The sequence below is a fragment of the Acomys minous genome, assembly GCF_964271855.1.
Source record: "Acomys minous genome assembly, chromosome: 17".
NCBI classification, from domain to species: Eukaryota; Metazoa; Chordata; class Mammalia; order Rodentia; family Muridae; genus Acomys; species Acomys minous.
Window position 1 is genome coordinate 33,867,114 of NC_140500.1, and position 23,048 is coordinate 33,890,161.

Below are 23,048 nucleotides of genomic sequence, written 5' to 3' on the forward strand. Positions count from 1 at the left end.
CCAAAGGTCTAAGCGGGACCTGGTAGATTGATTTCAATGTCAGTGGCTCACATGACTGTGATCACAGGGTCAATGTGACCGATATGAGCTTCTGCAAAAAGGTAAATATGGAAAAGTTGAAGCTGAAGCTACATTGCCTTTTAATAACTGGCTGCATCAGTGATGGCCATAACTTCTGCCACATTCTATTATTTCAAAGAGCAGCATCCACATTTAGGTGGAATAGGCTGCTCAAGGGCTCCAGTGCCAGGTACCAGAAGGCCCACATCACTGGGATTAGCTTGTTGCCTGGCTACCATGAGTCATCAGGGGCTTTTCTAATGATAGGCATCACTGGTGGAATATCTGATCTTGCTATGTGACAAAACAAATATAAATGGAGTCCCACAAAGCCCATAGGCTAGACCATGATGAAAGGAAGCCCTATTATCAATAACAGAAACTGCTACTGCTATTTTCCCCATGCCTAGCTGATCACAAAGCCCTGGTTTAGAAGCCCATAGTAAGTGTGCTAAAAAGGAGGAGACTTTGGTGCTGGGACGACGGCTTGGTGGATGGTGTTTGTCCCACAAGCATAATGATCTAGGTTCAATCCTCAGCACCCATGTAAATGCTAGGCAGGCACTGATTGCAGCATGTTCTTATGGCCTCAGCACATGGGAGACAAAAACAGGTAGATTCCTGGTTTGCTGGTTGCTTAGTATAGTTTAATGATAAGCTCGAAGTCCCAATAAGAGACTTGATTTCATAAAGAACAAAGAAAGAAAGAAAGACAGGAAGGGAAGGGAAGGGAAGAAGCACAGAAACCAATGTAGGTGACTCCTGACTCCTAAGGCTGACCTATGCCTCAACATGTATGTGTGCATGCATGCCTGAACATACAGGTGTTCATACAGCCACATGAATTTTACCCCCCCATCCCCAACACAAACACACAGGGCAGGGAGAGCAGACTTTGAGAAACAGGTCCTAGTGTTCTATCCCCGACCACATGCTCTGAGCCACAGCGGTCTCCTGGTACTAGAGATAGGCTATAGATCAGTCTTAGAGACTCTACCTTTTTGTACATTGTCTCCTCATCTGCCCAGCAGAGAAGTACCAGTTCCTTATCCCAAACAACTCAAGGGACAGGGATCCTTCCAGCCCACAGGACACTGTATGGACTTTTAAAGGAACTTCCACCATGTGCTAAGGCAGACCCCTTGATGAAGCTTAGTCAGAGAAACACAGAGCGGATGTAATACCTTGGATGCTGGCGTTTGACCAACTTTATGCAGTATGTTTATTGAGGAAAATGTTTCCAATAAATATTTTTCTATGCTTTTGGATGGTAAGGAGGTATATACTGTTGGTCTTCTTGGGCACAGAGAGGGAAGGGTCCAAAATTTCAGTACCTAAATACCACTAAGAAGGCAGAAAAACTGAAGAAGGCAAAGTAACTCCATGTTCAAGCTCTTCTGCTTCAGTGGACCAGGTCTGTTCCTGGACGTACTGAGACCAGCACATGGAAGCATTGCCTTTTTTGTGTGGCCTTGAGCTTTTGATGGACCAAAGTCCCTAAGACCCTAAGTCGCACACTTAGGAGAAGCTATCATAACCAGTTCCCAGAATGGCTTCCCAACATTCTTAGATCCGTTCCTTCAAAAACACTCATGGGTGGCTCCCTGATGGTCTTGGCACCTTCACAAACATTTTACCTCACTGAACTGATTCGTCACGTAGCCATCCATCCCTTTCTGTTGTCTCCACTCTTTTATGAGTTCTCTAAGTCAGTTATGGCTCTCCGCTTTCTTAACACAGGGGTGGCTTGTGGGACTGGTATTAGGAGCTTTGACCAACTACTCCTGTAAATCCAAGGAAAGGTTTCCTTACTTAAAAGATAAATGTGAAGGAAAAATGGTTCCTGGTCTTTATAACAAGGACATTTCAGGGCATGATGCTAATATTTTCACAGGTACCCTACAATAGCAATAGTTTACGTTTGGAGACAAGAGCAGTAAAAGGGCTGAAGAGAAGACTCTATGTGCATCTAATGGTACTGAAAAGTTTACTTCTTGCTAGGCCTCAAACCATGTCTTCATTTGTCAAGACAGAACACCTTCTGATGACTCAAGTCAGCAGTAGACATTGGGCCTTGCAGGCAGGGAGTCCTAAGGAAGTCATCATTTGTACTGCTGTGCCTTGTTTCCACTCATTATATTGCCTCAAATAACACTATAAACTCAGTAAGGGCAAGGGTTGTGCCTTTAATTATGCGTTCTCTATGGAACTCTGTTCATTGTAGATCCTTAATAAATTGGACAAATGAAAAAATTAAAACCTAACCCATTTTAGAACTTCTAAAGGTGAAGTAAAGCACGCACTACCTATGTGTGGCCTTAGGAATGTTTTTCCTTAGTGTCATCTTCCAACCTGCGAAATGGAACACGCAAAAATACTAAAAAGTATTCAGGCTGTAAACATGGCGAGAAGGCTCAGTGTGCAAGGACACTTGATGCTAAGTTCAAATCTGGATCCTTTAAATATCCAGATGTTTGAAATTCTCTGTGCCTCAGTTTCCTCATCTGTAGCTTCAGACATATGTCTTAAAACACAGGTGTGAAGCTTAAGTTTAGCACTTTATACATCTAATATTCTGTAAATCATAATGAGACATTTTGGGTGGATATGGTAAAAACATGCAACCTAATACTGAGCACAGAGTATGAACATGGTAAATCATTGGGGGACACACTGCAGGTGCAAATCCTGGCTTAGAGGGGAGACAGCACAGCTCTCCTTACTCTGTGAAAGTGGGGTGGGGTAGGCTGGCAGATGAGCATACACCATGCCAGGCTCTCTTACCTTTGGGAATTAACTATTGATTTCATTTTCACTTCATTAGGTTGGGCATTGATTTCAAGAAGGCAGAGTGGAAGATGACAGTCGATCACTAAGCAAACACTCAGGAAAGATTAGGAAAGTATGCTCTTCCTTCAGGATTCGGGTTGTTGCAAAGCAAGGCTTGCTGGAAAGCCAAGGCTGCTTCCCAGGGCCATGGACAAGAGATGAATCAATGACAGACTAGTATTTAAGGACTTAGCATGCAGTGGCCCCCTGAGTTTAAGACAGAAGTTGAGGTGTTCCCTACGTCAGGGCTTTGAAAATAGATATAATTTTTCTCACTGCACCAAGACCCAAACATCCTTAGAAGAAGGCTGAGTAGCAGAAAAGTGGTGAAAAATGGTTGCATGTTGAAGACAGAATGCCAGGAATACTCTGAACCAACTTTGAGTGATAAGCAAAGGTTTTAAAAGGAGCCCAAGAGGACATGGATAATTGGGCAGAAATGAAATTATAAGACACCAAGGGGAATATGCAAATAGGCAATAAAACAAAGAAAGTGGGCAATATGCTTGCAATGTGATTTTTCTATGTGTAAGATCAAATCAACTCTGTTGTAATCATGTACATAGGTGGTGGCCTACCATCCCTGGAATAAGCTGTCAATTACAGCCTCCCTCTCTACCCTATCCAGTGACAGATGCATACACCTATCCCAAGCCAGCCATGATAACACAGTGCCTGGCCACAGCAAGTGGACACAGAGTAGTCATATGACTCCCAATCAACCAGTGATCTTTAGAGCTATGCAGGGAAAGGCTCTGCCCTCTTTTTCATAGGGTTGTCAGTACATCAGTATAAAAACAATACAGAAGATCATGATCCAAAGTTAAATTAAAAATGGAGCCACACATGATGCCTCAAACATTTATTTGCAAACCTCAAATGAAAATATCCTTTAGTTTAGTAACTAGCTTCACACCGCAAATCTATTTGTTATTTTGATCATTATTTTGTGCCTGCCAGTAGACATATACTGGAGCATGTCTACTGAAATGTTTACATTACACACAGAATACCAAGAATAAAATGAAAAATTTTTTGCGTGAAACACACTTTCAAAGAATATCCTAAAAGTTCAAATTTACAGAACCTAGTCCCAAACATTGATTTCCTTAATTTGCATATCATGATATATGTGGACATGTGTGTTTTTATGTGTGTATTTGCCTGTGTGTAGGGGGGGGGGTAGTTTCAGCACTTGAGTGTGTACACAGAAGCAAGAGGCTGATGCCAAATGCTCTATTAATTCCTCTGCTCCTTATATATTGAGGCACAGGATCCTACTTGAACCTAGAGCTCGCTAATTTGACTAGTCTATGTAGACAGCCTGTTCAACGAATTCTTTGCCTCTACCTCCCACAGGCTGAGATTACAGGTTGGAATTCATACAACCCCAGCATCTGAGTGAGTGCTACAGGCCTGACCTCTGGTCCCCATGCAAGTACTTTGGTCATTATCAACACCATAGAATTCCAACCACACGCAATATGGCTCAGAGACTTCCTCTTAGAGTCACTCAGCAGTGACTTGGAGCATCATGCAATATAGTCAGGATGCCTCTGAGCCTGATCCATCCCTGTCAAAGTCTGCATGACCTCTGCATTTGAGAAGAAAGATGAGGGGCTTTTGTAGAGACAGAATATAACTTCATAAAGTACATTATTTTTCTCAAGGTTCTATTTTCTGAAATCCTTTCTCTCTCTGTAAGACTGCATTTCCCCTAAGGTCTTCAACCCAAATATCTCCCGTTACTTATCTACCAGTGTGATAGCAACTGTGCCAGCCACGTGTGCAGAATCTGAAAATATAATGAAATAGTCCCTCACTGAGATCTCAGGATGGCTTCTCCCTCTGTAATGCTTTGGAAGCATGACTTTTGTAGTTTTTTCCACATTTGCTCATTTCCTTCCTGACTTAATGATGCACACTATGAAGGGGCACATTCATCACCTAAGTGCTATTAGCTTCTGCCCTTTCAGGGTGGGAAGGGTCATGAACCCACCACACGAGTTCTCTGCAAAGTCCAGGACAGCAGAGCAGCCTAAGTGACCCTTCGCAGCAAGACACTTCCCCATCCATCCAGACCACATCTGTCTCAGCCACCCAGGAACTTGGGTTTTAAGGTTAATTAGAAATATAGAGGGGGAGAGAATTTGAATGATTTCACTTCAGAAAAAAAAATCTTTAAGAAACCTTCTTAAAGGTGTCAGTGGTCTTTTCCCTTCTCTCATCAACCTCTGCTGAAGGTCGCAAAGGAGTCAACCAACAGCAAATAACTTGCTCTGGAGTTACAAGGAATATGACAAAAAAGGCATGATAGAGGAGAAGGGAAGAGGAAGTGACATAAAACGTGGGGCATGGGTGTCCCCCATAATAGTCCGGAGGCCATAACAAAAGGCTATACATTAGCAGTAGGCATTTACTCTTCCTACCTGTGAGTAGCTTGGTGCAGAAAAGAGTAAGGTGCTAGCTATTTTAGCTTCTGATGATCTCCTTTCTTGTGTTTAGATACCTTGCAGGGACTCTGACGCTGGAATGGCACGAGCAGCCATATCAAAGGAGCCCACAGCAGTGACCAGATTGCTGCTGTTGCTGCTGCTGCTGAGCTGCCAACGCACAACACACACACACACACACACACACACACACACACACACACACACACACATCTCACTTAGTGTGACTCAGAGAGCGGTGTCCACTGAAACCCGGAGAGCCATATTTGGTTGTGTAGCCAGCAGCAAAGTGGTGAAGTAATTGCCTTGCTCCGTTCCTCTGCACTCAAGCTGGCTAAGTTGAACTCAGTATTCATATGGTTTCAAAAGGTAATAGACATATTTCAGAGGCCCGACTTGAGAACAATCCTTAGTGATATCTATAAGACATGAACTTTTGGTATGAAAAAGGGTATTAGCCATCTCCAGAATCAAGTAAGTGTCTTCATTTATTTGAACTGTTTTAAGAAAATGCCAAAGACTCAGTGGTTTGTTATGACATAATTCATATCTCCTGTCTGAAGGCAGAGTTGGTGTCTAGTAAGAACATCCTGCTCACTGCATGCATGATGCTATCATCTTCTTTCTTTGTTCTTCCCTGGGGAAACTTGCTCAGGCCTCTTCTGTGCACATACTAATCCCAGTTAGGAGACTCTACTGCTCTAATCTGCTCATCTTCCAAAGGCTATGCCTCCTGATGCTATCACTCCTGATGCTATCACTACCTGGGGAGAATGTCAATAGATTATCATCAGACCATTCAGAGCACGAATACCGCTTCAGATGGCAGTTCAATTCGTTTACTTAAGATGGGGACCACATGAGCCACTGGCAAATTAGGAAAACAAGAAGCAGAAATCTCTGCCTACTTTACAAGGCACATTCTACTGCGAAGTGCAGTAGGGTGCTCAAGTATGCAGGTTTTGTGTGAAATATATATGAGTTTGTGTGTGAGTACATGTGTGTGTGTGTGTGTGTGTGCCACAATTTTGTGGATACTCACAAAGGCCAGAAAGTGCTATATTCCTTAGACCTGGAATTATAGACTGAAGTGAGCCCCTTATGTAGATTCTAGGATATACATTTGAGTTCTCTGGAAGAGCAGCAATGATTTGAAAGTATTGATCTATCTTCCCTAGGATATCCTACAGAAGACCAAACCATTTCACGGCAAACTTCCTGCTGTCCTGGCTCTTATAAAGTTTCATCAAATTAGGGCATAGAAGTTGCACCCATGAAACCTCAACCGTATGAGTACCTAAACAAGACCTCAAAATTGACAATTGACATGCCAATGCAGATAGGAGGAAACCTCTCAATGCCTCACCCCTGGATGATGAGATATGGAAAACCAATGACTGCTCAGAGAGGGAGGATCAGTCTTCTGCAGGGGTGAGACCCCTGATATATTATCCAATCCAAAGTAGTTATCCGTAAATGCATACATATGAACAATACCAAATAAGCTCAGCAAGTTGCATTTATAAATTTATATGTGCATGTGTCTATTCATATATATACATACATGCATTTATACATGTATGTATGTTTGTATATACATAAATGTATACATGTATATATGCATAGGCCATAGATTTGATAAGAAGTGGAGTGACAAAAGCCCTTGATGGGAGGAGAGGAAGGGGCAAATCATGTAAATACAGTACAGCATGGTATTCTCTAAATAAATACATAATTTAAATTTTTGCTTTCTAGTTCTCCTTTCTTGAGTCAAGTAAAGAATTACAGGATGAGAAAATTGCCATTCACAGCACACAAAGTTTATAGCAGAAAAAGCAATACAAAAATAACCCACAGCACACACAGCAAGAGTCCAAAGCATTTAATACCAGGACAGAAGACACACCATTGGCCCTGAGGGAGTATTTGTTTTTTATTTATTTGTTTGCTTTATTTAGGATGTGAAATGTGGCTGGGTTCCTTTTCTCCTCTTTGAATCAGGCTGTCAGGCTGCATTTAGCTGGTTGGGTCATTATAAATGACAGAAAGGAACTGACAGAAAGGGCAGATAAAGATGCACCACTGAGGGAATAGGCAGCCAAGCCTACCCAGCAGCTTTCTGAAGCTAGGGGGAGGAGGGACTGATCCCATTGGCATGGAGTTTGCACAGAAACCTGCCTGTCAGAGGAAGACTTCCCAGACAATCACAAAGAGAGACACTACTTTGGGCTAAAGTGAGGTAGGGGTGGGAGGTATTGGAGGAAAGTAAGGTGTTTCAGAACTGAATTGGAAGTTTTCACAGGGCAGCTTGATCTGATCTAAGACCTCTCTCCCAAACCATCAACTCATTTAAGAATGAACTTTCTCCTATCTTCCCTCAAAAGGAAATAGGCATTGGGATATGCTCTGAGTGAAAACCCTCAAGCTTTAAGAGACTATAGGAAGATGTAGTAAGTAGCAAGTGTAGTCACCTTTGCCCAGAAGTAGGATGTTTCAGAGAGACTGATGCACTGATGCCCCATACATGGAAGTAGGCCACTGAACAACTTGTTCTATGTCCAATGTAAATCTGAGTGCTATAATTATAGCTCAGTTTTCTATGTAGCATCACCACAAGCCTTAGGCAAGAGTAGGATGCAAACTGGGTTTCATCAAATGGGTCTTCCACATGCTCATCTTCCTCAATAAAAAAGTAAAAAAAGAGAAAGGATATGAACCAGTGGTTAACCTGGTTAACCGTAGTAGATTATAGGTTCGGCCATCTTTTTCTGGATAGGTAGCTTGTGGTAGCTTTTTCACAGGGAGATAGTGTCTTGAGTGTTTTCTATAGTGCAGAGAGAACTGGGCTGGCTCACAGATTAGGAGGACTTGATATTCTCTCAGGGGCCTAGGCTAAGTTCTAAGGATCCACATGGCAGCAGCTTATAACTGTCCATAACTCCAGTTCCAGCATACGTGAAGCCTTCATATAACCTCTTCAGGTACCAGCCACGCATGCAGTATACTTACATGCATGCAAGCAAAGCACTCATACATGTTGAACATTCTTAAAATAAATTTTAAAATGAGGAGGGAATTAATGTAGAGCAGTGAAAACAAGAAGTTGGATTGAAAATAAAGGGGAAATGGAATTTGAATATGTCTAAGCCATGTACGTGCACATCCCCAGCTAAACACAAGTGGTTCTTAAAAATATGGGTACATCAGAGGCTTGTCCCACTCTTCTTTGCTCTCTGCCTTTTTATTAGGTTCTAAAAAGCATAGGTAATCCATCATCAAAGTGCCACTGAGATGAGGAAAGGTGGGCCATTTCAACGACTGTGGTAATCTGGAAAATTCTTTCCGTTTAGGGACTATGTTTCATCAAAATCTGGAATTCTGTGGCTTCCATGCAGAAAAGAATTCCGGGGTGAGCCAAGAGAGAGTGGAGATGGAGTTAGCCCTTAAAGTTGTGTTGAAAGTGTCTTTTACTAACTGTCCATCCCCACTGCATATTGGCTTACCCTGGGGATTTGAACTCATATCTTTATGCTTGCCTTACCCACTAAGCCATCTATATGACTCCTACCTATAACCTTTTGATTTCATTTTTTTTTCTTTTGCAGCTAATTGCAAGCCAATGGCTTCTCTATCTGAAATGACCACGAAAGCTGAGGAAGTCTTCTGTGACAGCAGATGTTCTAGGCAGCCTGCGTTGAATATGAAGACACAGATATTCAGGACACACGCGGTGGAAGCAGAAGCCTTTGAGCTCCGTTTAGGAGTGTCCTCATTTCTCTGGCACTTTGATAACTTGATTATCCACGCTTTTTTGAACCCCAAAGGAAAGGCAGATAGAAAAGAAGAATGTGACAAGTTTCTGTTTAAGGACCGTTTTATTCTCAAAAGAAAATTATCCAATCTCTTACTAAGCTACAGAATTTAAGCAATAGTAAATGGGTTATGGGAGGCTCCTTAACTACCTTTCGAGGGTACAACTTGAGCTCCTTCAAAGCCCTATATATACCCATTACAAAGAAACCATGGATCACAGCAGGGAAGTCTATACCTATGGCCAATTCTGTCCCATTCTTTACCTGAACACCTCTCTCTCTCTCTAGGAGTGTCTCAGTTGAACTAAAAGACCAGCATGTTGGTTGTTAGTTCTTCAACTGTGTTTCCTCTTCGTGTCAGTCGTTCCACCTTCTGCAACTCAGTTTTCTTGAATGCAAAAGTGGGTTGATATGTCCCTTAGTACAGTTCTTGTGAGGACTTAATTAAATGAGTTAATGGGTGAAAGAGTGCTCAAAATCATTTTATGACTGAGAATTATGAATGAGAGCGTTTAACACAATTTTCCCATAAAAGACTAATGTTAAAATAGTCATCTAAACCTTAACATTAATCAGAGGGATAATCTTTATGAAGGAAAAGCATGTACTTATTTCATTAACCTATATTTAGAGCTATGGTACGATCCGATTTCCCATTTCCTGATAACCATTTTCCAAATTTCTCTTTGGGCAGCCATGATTTAAATTCACCTGGCTTCTCAGAGGTTGATCGGCTTTTAGCCAAAACATAAGCTACAGGAAACCAGGCCTGGCAGCTGTAGCTGTATAATTTTGACAATTTAAAAAAGCCAGCCAGTGGGGAAGTTATTTTCTCAGCATTTTAATATGCATGAGTAAATGGTTGATTGACAGAGCAGTGTGAAGTCCTGAAGAAGGAACTTTGATCTTTTCCCTGGGAAAGAGGAAAGGATGCCTTATTATCCTCCATTCAAAGCCTGTCATTCTGAATGAAGTGAGGTGGCGAAAGCACCTTAGCCGTGTCACACAGAAGACAAAAGAGCTGCTTCTCTGCTACATTTCTTCCCTTGAGGCAGGATCTGATGTAGCCTAGGCTGACCTCAAACTCACTGCAAAGCTGAGGACTACCTTGAATTTCTGGTCCTCTGGCCTCTATCTTTCAAGGGCTAGCCTTACAGGCTCACAAGATCGTAGCTGAAGACTGTAGGGTACTGGGAATCCAAACAGCACTTTGTGTTTGTTAGGCAAGCACTCTAACAAGCAAACTACACCACCATGCCTCCGTGTTCTGTCATTCTTTCTGATGTACTTTGCTTAGGAGCACTCTCTAAAGGCAGCCTTCATAAGCCTTCATAGAACTTCCCTTGCCCTGGCTAGAATTTCAGGGTCTCTTCTTCTTCTTCTTCTTCTTCTTCTTCTTCTTCTTCTTCTTCTTCTTCTTCTTCTTCTTCTTCTTCTTCTTCTTCTTTTTCTTCTTCTTCTTTCTCCTCCTCTTCCTCCTCCTCCTCCTTCATTTTGGTTTTTCAAGACAGGGCTTTTCTCAGTAGTCTTGGCTGTCCTGGAACTTGCTTTGTGGACCAGGCTGGCCTCAAACTAACAGAGATCAATCTACCTCTGCCCCTGCCCCTGCCTCTGCCTCTGCCTCTGCCTCTGCTTCTGCCTCTGTGTCTGCCTCTGCCTCCTGAGTGCTGGGATTAAAGGTATGCTCCACCACTGTCCATATGCCAGGGTCTTTTTATAAATTCCATTGTAGCTTTTCTGTCTAGTGAAATATGGCAGGTTTCTTGTTGAAGAGTAGATCATACTCCAGCTGTGCTTTCTTGGGGTCAGTGTAGGCCCAATGCCCAGCTCATATGAACTCTAAAACATACATGAGCTAGTATGATAAACAATAGCAGTTGTTACAGTAACTTCAACTATATATACAAATAGTATTTATATTTTATCCATCTTGTCCCATTTTTATTAAGTACAGATTATATGTAAGATAAAGACAAGCCAATTTCTATATATGTAAAATGGACAGAAGTTTTAACATGACAGAATCATTCTGCTTCAATTGCATTGATAAAGAAAAATATGGGACACTTGGGACTGATGTAGTTCTGTTAGCTGAGTGTCCCAAACTAAATTTATTTCTTTTTCAAACATTTTGAGTATATTTCCATGGCTGTAGAAAACCGGCATTAAATCTATTTTCCATTTAATGCCTTAACATATAGCAAAGAACAAGAAAATTGGTGCCCAGTGGGATAATTTCTGTTCCCTAGGGAATTAGTGACAACGTCGAGTGACACTTTTGATTATTACGACTGAGAGGTGCCACTTATATCTAATGGATAAAAGCCAAGAATGTTTAAAAAAAAAAAAAAAGAAGGATTCCTGTGTTCTCCAAGCACACACACCAAGAGTTGAATAGCTCAAAATGCTAACTTTCCTTACAGATTGAAAGCCTGGTTTAAGAGACAATGTGCAATATATTCAGTATATTTTGCATTTTTCCTTCTTCCTTTAATATTCACTTGTGTGTGATGGCTAATTGTTTATCAATATGATGAGATTTAGAATGAATTCTTCGAAAGAGATAACCTATATGTTTTAGAGGGAAATCAGGACAGTCAAGCCCAAGAACATCAAATCTTACCTAGAAATGATCATTTCTGCACTGTACACAATCCGGAGCGCCATCACAGCTGGGCAATCGCCCCCCCAACCCAGTGTACTTTAACAATGAACAGTGAGCCAGCACACTGGAGTTTCAGGCCCCACGTCTGTCTATCACCAACTGAAAGCTTCAGGACTGACCATTTTCCTTAGACCAAATTTATTTTATTATTATTATTTATTTTTGTTTCGTTTTTTCTCATACATTACTTCCTGACCTCAGTTTCCCCTTCCCTCTCCATCATCCACTCCTCCCAGTTTCCTCTCCCACCAGACCCACTCATTATCTGTTTCCCTTCAGAAAAGTACAGGCCTTTGAGGGATATCAATTGAATACAGCAAACTTCCTAAAATGAAATTTCTATCCGAATGAACTTGGGAAGCAGAAAAAGACACTGGGACTCCGGTTCTCCTCGGATCTGAGGAGTCCGAGGAGTCTTCCTCACGATGACAGTTACTTAAGATGAACTTTTACTTCCTACTTCTTAGTTTTGTTCCACCCTCACATGTTTCATTTGAAGCAGTACATGTTTTTTTTTCTATATGATGTGCTTAAACTATTCACTAAAGGAAGCAAGAAGGGAAGGAAGGACAGCATCACTAGATGACATCTTTGAGGTGAGCTCTGCAGCAGGGCTTCTGCTAGAGCCTTGGTTTCAATGAACTCATTAATACCAGACTTGTCTGCTAGCATCTGTCAATACCCTGCTCTTACAGCTAGGGAAATGAATTAAGCAACTCGTTCAAGCCACACAGTAGTGACGGGCTTGGTTTGGTTCTTCTATAGTGCGATATTGCCCAGGAGAGCATTTTTGACTAATTGAACATAAGCCTAATACCCAAATATCTATAAATAGGAAAAGGGAAATAACAACAGGAAAGTATTCTTTGCAAGAAAAGAAAAAGAATAAGCAGAAGGGAACCAAGCAGAACTGGTGAGAGGGAGCCGCTGGTGATTTTAAACCCTGCTGGCAACAGCTACTCTGGGACCCTTCCTCCTATGGAAACACTAGGATTGGGGTTGACAAGGTGGAAATTGATGATACCAGTTACAGCACAGTCCTAGAGGAAAACACCATTTTAAAACCTTTATAGGCAATCAGTTTTCTGCCTTACAACCTTCTTAGACTGAATTCTCCAAAGCCTTCCTTGTAATGCTCCCGGGAATTGAGAGCAATTCCCTACTCCCCAGACTCATTTATTTTTCCCAGGTCCAGCCTGGCAGCCATCTGTAACTGTAAACAATAGTTCCATTTGGGACAATTAAAATTGATTTTCTATTATGCTAAAAACACTCAATTAGCATTCCTGTCTTCACCACATTGATGGATGCTTTAAAGATGGCGTTGTGTGTCTGTGAAGGAGAAGGATATCATCAGATTCCAGACTGGCCAGGTCACACATCACATGCCTCCCCCTCCTCGTGCCTTCTTTGCCTTCCCTACCAATGTGCAATTTTTGTCTAATTCTCCTTTTCAAACCAACAGCTTTTGGATCCTTCTCCAACTGGCTCCAGATTGGTTAAAAGGTTATTTTGAGAATTCAGAGATTTTCACAAATAACTTAACGTTATCTCATATTCTGGACTTGGAAAAATATCACTCACAAATACCATTTATGACTCTCACCTGCCCCCGAAATTTCTCCTGAACTTAAAAAAAAAAGGACGAAATCAGAAACAAAAAGATAAGTGAGATCCCCATATATCTATAACTCCTCTCAAATGACTCACCTTATTTTTATATTTCTCTCTGTGTGTCGTTGTCTATGTGTGTGCAAGTATATGTAGAAATGTGTATGTGTGATGTATTTGGATGTGTACAGGTGCCTTCAGAAGCCAGAAGAAGGTGTTAGAAACTCTGATGTCAGTAGCTGGAGTTATAGGCAGTTGTGAGTAACACATTATTAATGCTGGCGAGTGAATTTGGGTCCTCTGCGAGAGCATCAAGAGCTTTTAACCACCGATCCATCTCTCCAGCCCACCAAATGATTCTTAAGGCATTCTCTTTCCTTAAATGATTGAAAAGTAGTAGTAGTTGTACTATCATCAGCATGATCATTGTCATCACTGTCATTGTCATCATCCTCAAAATCATCATTACATGCACACACATACACACACACACACACACACACACACACACACACACACTCAGGACCCATTGTGAATAGGCTTTGGAGAAATCATATTTATTTCAGAGCTTCATGAACCCTCATCTTGATAAATAATATACCAACATCATATTTGTCTCATTTGTTTTACATAATGATTTGATAATATCTTTTATTGTCACATACACTGTTGCTCCCAGGCCTTTCCGTTGTCTGTGAAGAGGTTCCCCCCACTCTCACCCCACTCCTGTTGACTACACTCATACATTTCATTTCAGGCAGTATCACCTAGGAGCTAAAGTCAGACACACCCTACAAATGAAATGGAATGAGCTCCTAGTACCTATTATGTGTCCTTTGACCTTCTATACAGTCAGGGACATGTTTTCGAATTCACCCAAAACTCTCCAGTACAGCTTCCTTAACAGATCATTTATAAAACTATAGCAGGCCTTATAACCCCCATCCATGGCATTTCTATGGTGCCCTGTCACCATGGCTTGAGATGGCGTATGTCTGGGTCTGATCACAGTGGTCTAGACACAGTGGGGAGATGAGAGGAGTCATTGTTGATGAATCTGAGCACAGTCTGCAATGGTGAATCCACTAAATTTTAATGACACAAGGTCACCATGTCAGGTGTGTCCCCACCACTGCTCCACAAGCCTCTGAATGTGGCCAGGTGGCAAACAGATTTTGTTGATTTTGGAAGGAGGGAGTCATTCACTCTGATATTATTTTGGCATCCCTGATCAGGCCAGTGGACATCTGTTCCTTTTGCTAACTCTCTACACGCTCAGGATATTAATCAACTGTTCCTGCCTACCCTCAACGCCCTGAATCTTAGTGTGAAGGTTCAGGAATGAAACCTAAGCCAGGCCACTCGGGTTCTCTTTTGGTGGAATTTATAAACTAAGCCAGGCCTGGTGAGAAGGCACAGTGTGTGCAGGTGTCTGCTCGCCAGACCTGACAACTGAGTACAATTCCAGGCATCATTATAGTGGGGAGAACTGACTCCCTCTAGCTGTCTTCTGACCTTAACAACATAACTCACTGTAGCATACACACACACACACACACACACACACACACACACACACACACACACACAAAATAGTGAGCCAAATAGAGATGAGGGTTAGAGGCTCTTCAAGACGGTAACATGCTAAACTATAGTAGCTTGCTCTTTTCCACCTAGATTACCAATATTGCTTTCATTTACAAATTTCTGGGGTCTGGTACTAGCCTGTTTCTGTGAGCTAACTTAAGGATAAGTGAACTTTTACTTTTACTGAGGATTTTCTGGTGGTACAGTCTCAGTGTTATAATCCCTCTATACTGTGGGAATTCAAACACAGCCACAGAAACTCTACAAACATATGCACAGGGCTGACCTCCAATAAAGTCTTGTATTCAGACACATGGATTCAAATACATACATGAGTACGTACTTACATATGTATGTACTTATTATGTATGTATGCATGCATGTATGTATGTATGTATGTATGTATGTATATATGTATGTATGTATGTATGTGTGTATGTGTAACTTTTACATATCATGACATATTCTCATCCTAACTTTTTTCTTAAAGTGCTGCAACTGTGAAAGCTATTCTCTGCATGTCGGCTTCCCCAACAAGACAGGTTTGACCTAATCTCCAGCATTTGTTACTTTGTGAGTTCCTTTCTCTCATTCACCTTTCTTCACCCCTTTACTTCACCCATTTCAACCTCCTAACACCAGATGGGAGAGAAAAAAGGATAGGGGTAAAAGAGGGCATCCTCCATGCTAGATAGGTAGACTACTTCCTGCTGATTAGTGGTGTCGAGCTCCTTGGGGCAAGCTTGATCTTCGCCATCAGGATATCTAATTTCTTCTTCTTTCTTTGGACACTACCACCTGACAAACCACAAGCAACAACAACCAACCATATCCAAACACCAACCAGCCACATCTATCAGGATCCTAGCATTTATAAACCCTCTGAAAAGTCCCCAGAATACCAAATGTCACACACTAGCAGAAACTATCTGCAGCTGACAAAAATCATGCCCCTGCCAGAAGAGGAGGCAAAACATAGTCAGTGGCTGCAAGGCGTCCTCACATCCACACACCTGGGGCCAAAACCAAAACATAGGACCCGGAGGGGTCAGGAGCACCACACGGAGATCATTAAAGCCAGAGGATCTGGTGCTGGGGGGGGCCTGCACAAACTGGTGCACCAACCAAGAACAGTACACTCTGAATATCTAGAGCCCCTGTTCTAGTGTAGCTGATGGACAGCTAATTCTCCATGTGGGGGGCAGGGAGAGGGGCGAGAGGGGACTGCCTATGACGTGAACTCTGGTGCCGCCAATTTGATCACTGCCCTTTGGTAGGGCGGCCTCTCAGGCACACAGAGGAAGCAGATGTAGGCTATCCTTATGAGACCAGGTGGAGGTGGACTGTGATCAGATGGTGGGGGAGGACACACCCCCACAGCATCAGAGCAGAGGTCTAGGGGAGGGGAATTGGGTGGAAGATGGAGGGAGGTTGGGAACCGGAAGGTAAGAGGATAACAATTGGGATGTAATATGAATAAATTATAATAAACAGATACACTTAAAAAAACCAAAACATATTCCCATAAAATTTCTGCATTTTTAAAAAGAAACCAAAAATTACACAATTCTCACTACATTGTATACATCATCTGGAGCCCATTTCCTGTTATGTGCCATAAAAGCAGAAAGACTTTAGGGCAGTGCTTATGCTCTTATGGAAAGGACGTTTGCCACCAGTTTCACCAACACCGGAGTTGTTCACTTGATTACTCTTGCATTTGATCTGCCTGGAGCACAAGGCTTGATTCCTGAAAGAGTGACTTAAGATCAGCCTGAGCACCTGAGTCCCCATCTCAAAAAAGACAGTAAGCAAAGGGCTTGGGATGTAACTCAGCAGCAAGGTATGTGTCTAGCATGAGGCAAGGACATAGGTTCAACTCCAAGGACCTCCAAAAAGAAAAGAGCTTAGTTCAGGGCCTTTAAAATTTATTTCCTTGTTAGCTAAAGTGAAACACTAAATACAAAAAAATTACTCAATTTATTTATGTCAGGAGGGAATAGCATCCCATATAATAAAGTGTCTATTTTAGCTGAGTTTTCCCCCAAGAAAACACACAATTAAACAAGAAAAATCAGGGTGTTAACTGTGAAAAGTCCTCACCTCTGGTTTTCTGTCCCCCTTTCCAACGTCTTTTACTTTAATCCACTGACACTTCTTCAGAGCTCTTTCCTAACACTACAGAAAATCTGCCCAACTAAGAACATCAGCTTGGCCCCACTTATCACATCCGCAGAGGAAATGGATTGGGGCTGCATTCTCCACCAAGCCTTTCTCAAGTGCTACTGAAGAAAGATTGCTCCTAGACCGTAAGACTGTCATTTTCTGGCTTAATTAACTTGGATGAACATTTCTTTTCTCTGAGGAACTATGACCAAACTCCATCAGGGAAGGGCTTACCAGAGCATAGACTGGATCTCACTAACAGTGAGACTCTTTCTCACTGAGTCCTGGCACCCCTATATAAAACAGACTTCCCTAACATCCCCACCTCAGACAGAGGTGTGCGACTCACAACAAGCCAAGAAATCCACGTGAAGCCAATAAAAGTACTTTGAGATGAGTTTATTAGACCAGTATCCATGTCTTCCCCAGAATTTTTATAAATTCTGAATTTCTTATTCTACTTCTCCCTAATTCTCTTTCAAGTGTTATGGTAGGAGTCAAAAATATTTCCCAGGAGCTTGTACCCTGACTAAGTAGTAGTTAAATAAGCATGACTATAAAAACACACATATGTGTATATTGACTACAAACATATATATGTATGTATACATATGCACACATATGTATACATATATGTTTTAGTCATCTTTATTTACCTACTAATTAGTATATATGTGTGTATAGTATATATACGTGCATATGTATATGTATAGTATATATATATAAATGTATACATATATGTGTGTGTATGTATGTATGTTTGTGTATACATATATATATTTCTTGGTTTCAAAATCTCAACTCTTACTGTAATATTCACTTCTACTTTTCTCTTAGGACTATTTATAAATATGCTTTCTACTTTCTTCTGAAAATATTTCTTCACTACATATATGTATTTAGTATATATGGCTATATGCATGGGTGCACATGTGTCTCTGTGCACCCTGGGAAGGCAGAGGGCAACTTTTGTAAGTCAATTCTGTTCTTCCACCATATAGGTCCTGGAGGCTGAATCAAGGCATCAGGCTAAGTGTCGGATGTTATCTCACTGGCCCTGATTTCTATTTCTCAGGCTATCTTATCACCTAACACTTGCAAACATTCTCGGGTTGATAGGGTCACTGCAGTGACAGCCCTCACCAGCTCTATTTATGAAATCTACCCAAACTGAAAACAACAAACGATTTGATTGGAAGTTTTAATACATAGCCGTTCAAAAGCATTGCTTTTGCTTTAATCCTCGGCATGAGAAAAACAACCAGTGTTTAGATATCTGATGAGTGAAAATGAATGTTAAGGAAGTAAAGCCTGTTGGGCACTAGTGTAACTTTCTTCACCTAGATTATGAGATAGAAAAATTCAACTGTATTTGAAACATAAGTAGAGCAGACTATGACTTTTTACAAAGATAGTAAGATTAGAAAAAGAAAAGCAACAATATCTAAAACAAGAAAACAGCAGCAATGTAAAACACCCAGTTTTCTCATCCATATTTTCTCAGTAATTTACTGCGAGCTAATTAGCTCAGCTTTCTTCGATAGGTCTTGGGTGTCTAAAGCCATTGCAACTCAGCCTGTTCTTAAATGGGGCTGGGCATCAGGGTTGGATTTACCCTTGCCTTTATCTGCTGCTAAGTTAATTGGCTTCAATTAGTTCCCACACCTTATCAGAGCCACGAGTGTCTCTTTAATCTGGCCAATCTTTGGCTCAGAGCAAGTGATTTCCTAGAAGTAGTTTCTATGAAAGACACGATATCTTGTGGGTTTTCTCCCTCCGGACATAATTTGGTTCCTTCTGCTCATTTCTCTCTGTATGAGAATAATTTTGCAAATGTCCAGAGACAGATGTTTAGCCTTCAGTTGTCTCAGTAGCAGCATTTTGACCAGACGCTGGCTGCTCGGGGCCCATTATTGTGGTCTTTGCTGTCAGGTTTTTTAGAACTATTTCCTGCCTTGCTCTCAATTGGGTTTTACAGTTCCACAAGAACTGTTTTCTCTTTGCTGAAGTTACAGTACTTTGTACCTGGGAAAGATTGCATTCAAATTAAAGTGCTAAGATCTCCACCGCTGGCCTGAGGGAGCATGCACTCAGCACTCAGAAAGCAGAGGCAGGCAGTTCTCTGAGTTTGAGGCAAGCCTGGTCTACAGAACTAGTTTCAAGACAGCTAGGGCTACAGAGAACCCTGTCCCAAAACAAACAAACAAACAAACAAACAAACAACCCTAAAGCAAAAGCAAAAACAGAAAAGCTCACTATTTTGTTGGAGGCTATGGTTCATTGATGAACAGAAGGTAGAGTGTCTGTTAACAGGGATCACCCCTTGTTAGAGATGGCCATAAGTGGTCAAGGTCCGGCAATGGATAGATGGCTCAGTGCTTACCAGAACTTGTTGGTCTTGCAGATCTGGGTTTGCTTCCCAGAACCCATATGGAGACTAAGAACCATATATTGGTTCTCCAGTTCCCCCCAAAATCAGAAGACCCCTTCTTGCTACCACTGGCATAAAGTACATATGTAGGTGGTATACATACATAAATGCAGGCAAAACACTCGTTCATGTAAAATTAAAATAAATATTATTTTAAAAGATTATTTATTGGCAGATAATAGATGCTGGAAGGCTGGTGAGTTCCTTTGGATACTGTGATCTAGAGATGACACTGGGAAATAATTAGAACCTCATAACTCAGATGTAAGCATGGGAAAGAGGTGCCTGTTTTAAGACATAGGAAAGGGAGCTGGAGAGATGACTCAGAGGTTAAGAGCACAGGCTGCTCTTCCAAAGGTCCTGAGTTCAATTCCCAGCAACTACATGGTGGCTCACAACCATCTACAATGAGATCTGGCGCCCTCTTCTGGCCTGCAGGCTGAATACTATATAGATAATAAATAAATCTTAAAAAAAAAAAAAAGACATAGGAAAGGACATTTTACACAGAAGGCCTTTCGATGTATTTCAGTGGTTAGAAAACTGCTAAGCATGCTACATTTTTGTGGCCAGTCCTGTTATAGCAACTCATTCTTCTATCTATCCATTCATCCTTCATCTTTCAATTCATCCATCCATGTGTGCATTTACTCACTTATATAAAAAATATTCTACTCTGGAGGAAAGAATAAATAGCAAAATGGTATGAAATAATTTGTTAACTTTAAGGAAAGTAGTTAAACAACCTCACCTGTTAGATGGTCCTAATTTCTCTTTATCTGCCTACTCAGCCACCTATTGTGATAAAATCTCCATGAGCCAATCCAGCCCCCAGAATAACACAGAATAAAAATATCATGGAATTATTTTTGCATACATTTTAAAAATCTGGATTCTCAACCTCTCTCATATGTTTGATCTCTGATTCCTAACAATTTAAAAGGCTTTCTGAGCTGTCCATATTCCCTCACCTCTGACTTATGCTCCATAGCCTACAGTGTGTCAGCTGATACTCCAAGTGCTCATCCACAGAGAACTGATTGCTGTTAGTCTGCTACCACGGCAGCACTAACACAGGAGAGATTGCAGCATTTCTCTCTGTGGGTCGCCTTATCTCCGCATTCATTAATTAAAGCAATTAGGTTGGAGATTCTTTGTATTTCCAGGCTAGTCTGAAAAAGCTGACAGTTCAATTGAATTTATCAGCTAAGTCCCTAAAGTTACAAGCTCTTATAATTACCAATTGACTTTGGAGACTTTAGCAAACAATGACAAGCATGCCAACACTTTCAACCCCTTCTAACAAAGACTGATGTTGAGTATACCACACTAGCACCCTACTGGGAGGGTGCATACAATATGCAACCAAGTGGGTCCACTCCGCTGTGGGCCATTAAAATTTTTTCCATCACAGATGATTAAAGACATACAAACACCAGCACATGCATGTACACACAGAAAAGAATAACAGATATGGGATAAATACAAGAAATTCAACTTGTTTGGGAAGCCATATATGCATTACATTACATTATATTATATATTATATTGCATTATATTATATTACATTATATTAGGAAATCCCTTGGAAATGGTTGTTTTTCTTTGTTCTTGAACAAAGTCCTTACCATCTAAGAAACAGCCATAACCTGGTCTGGTCCTCGTGGCACTAAACATCTGAGTGAGAGACGTTATGAAAGGACATGAAGGAAAAATTTTGTCTGACCTCTGCCTGATTTAGAGAATTATTTCATTAATGAATTTTAGGATTATTCAGGATGTATGAATTTTATTTGTATTTTTTCAAAGTCACATGGATTTCCTTCCCAGTCATGTTTCCTAGACAAGCTTTGCAAGCATAATTAGAATAATTTGTCAAAAACCATTCTTTTTTAGCAAAGTACCAAAGTAGGAAGGACTAAGATGTTCTCACCAACCACATGAAATACAGGGTCTATGATTCTTAGGACAGTGATAAGGTCAGGTAAACACTACAGAACAAACAAACCTCAAAACCTAGAGTCTGGGCCAAGTCTGTTTTATAATTTTCATCTTCCTTGTATGTTGCATTGTGAATGTGAGGCATGTAAGCTTTAGGCAGCTGCCATTTCTTCTCCAGCTTGGCTGTCTATTGACCAAGAAGTCCACTGACCAAACCAATCTGGTGAACTAACACAAGCCAGTAAAGAGAGGGAGTATGCTTCCTCAAGGGCATGAGGGCTGGAAATGAGAATCTGATAGATAATAACTGTTTAGATCTAAATTGTTTATGAAGTTGACAAAAGAAAAAAAACGACAACCTTAATCAATATCACTTAATATCATACGACATTCACTTTAGGCCTCTAGATAGGCAAACGTTTGGTATGTGGGTGAATGGGTTGAATAATCCAGCTTCAATCCACCCTCAAGATCTTTTGTCTGAAGATGTAGGTGAAGAAAACTGTCCATCTGCATTTGAGATTTCAAAGCAAGAGATTCTTAAGCTTAGCACAGAGAAGTGAACACCAACTGTATCCTGTTACCACCATTAAAGGAACTGACATCTTCAATATACCTCCAAAGAGAAACATGTTCCTTCTCAATCCAGTTATGGATGATATGTGAATACTGTATTTTGATGCAATAGAATATCCTATATATGGTCATTTGAAAAAAGACTTGAAATCCAAGTGTCAAAATCTCATATGAGCTTCCCAGTGAATTGCAGGTGACACCTTAAGCTGGTTTGTCGAAACAAGTTTGCAGAAGGTTCATAAGGAATAGTGGATATGTGAATGTGAGATGGTCTGAGCTATGGAACAGAGAAGTCAGAAAAAAAATGGACCTAGGGATTTTTTTAAATAAGTAGTGTTCTTGGTTGTGCCTGAGTCATAGATTTCTCAGCTTAGAAGCATCAGCTTAGAACTGGACAACATGTGAGCTTTAATGTAGAACCCCATCCTTTTTCTCCACATCAGCAGCCACACCCAGGCTCCACGACTCCATCTCCTCAAATGAAAATACACACCTACCTCTAAGGATTTCATGAGAATTATTATGTAATATTATTTAGAGCATCATTCACTAAATAATATTCTCTTCACATATTAGCTTTTAGTGAAATCAGCAGTGTGGCCACCTTCATACATTCTGAGTAGATTTGTTCCATCAGGGTTTGGTGGTTCCCTAAAGGAGTACAAATTTATATTGAGTATCACGAGGGAGTGTCTGTGGTGTTTCTCTTGAAACTGGGTTGGTCTTTTGAGAGAGAAAGCTCTATGGAGTTTTGAAGAGGCTGTGACAGAAAAGCCTTGTAGTTTCTACCCTTTTAAAGAGAGGACACTGTCATTGAGAAAGGCCCCACACCATGTAAGTAGTTCGGTCTTTCTGAGGCCACAGTGTGGAGAAATGATTCACCTATACTGCATGCAAGGTGACTGATGCTTTGGACA

The 23,048-nt window shown here is 41.1% G+C and overlaps 1 protein-coding gene across 4 annotated transcripts in view; it reads right to left on the bottom strand.

Moving 5' to 3' along the window:
• The window catches only part of GRM7 (glutamate metabotropic receptor 7), an 861,915-nt gene that overhangs the window by 213,330 nt on the left and 625,537 nt on the right, over positions 1-23,048 (bottom strand). The gene's annotated exons all lie outside the window — the stretch shown is intronic.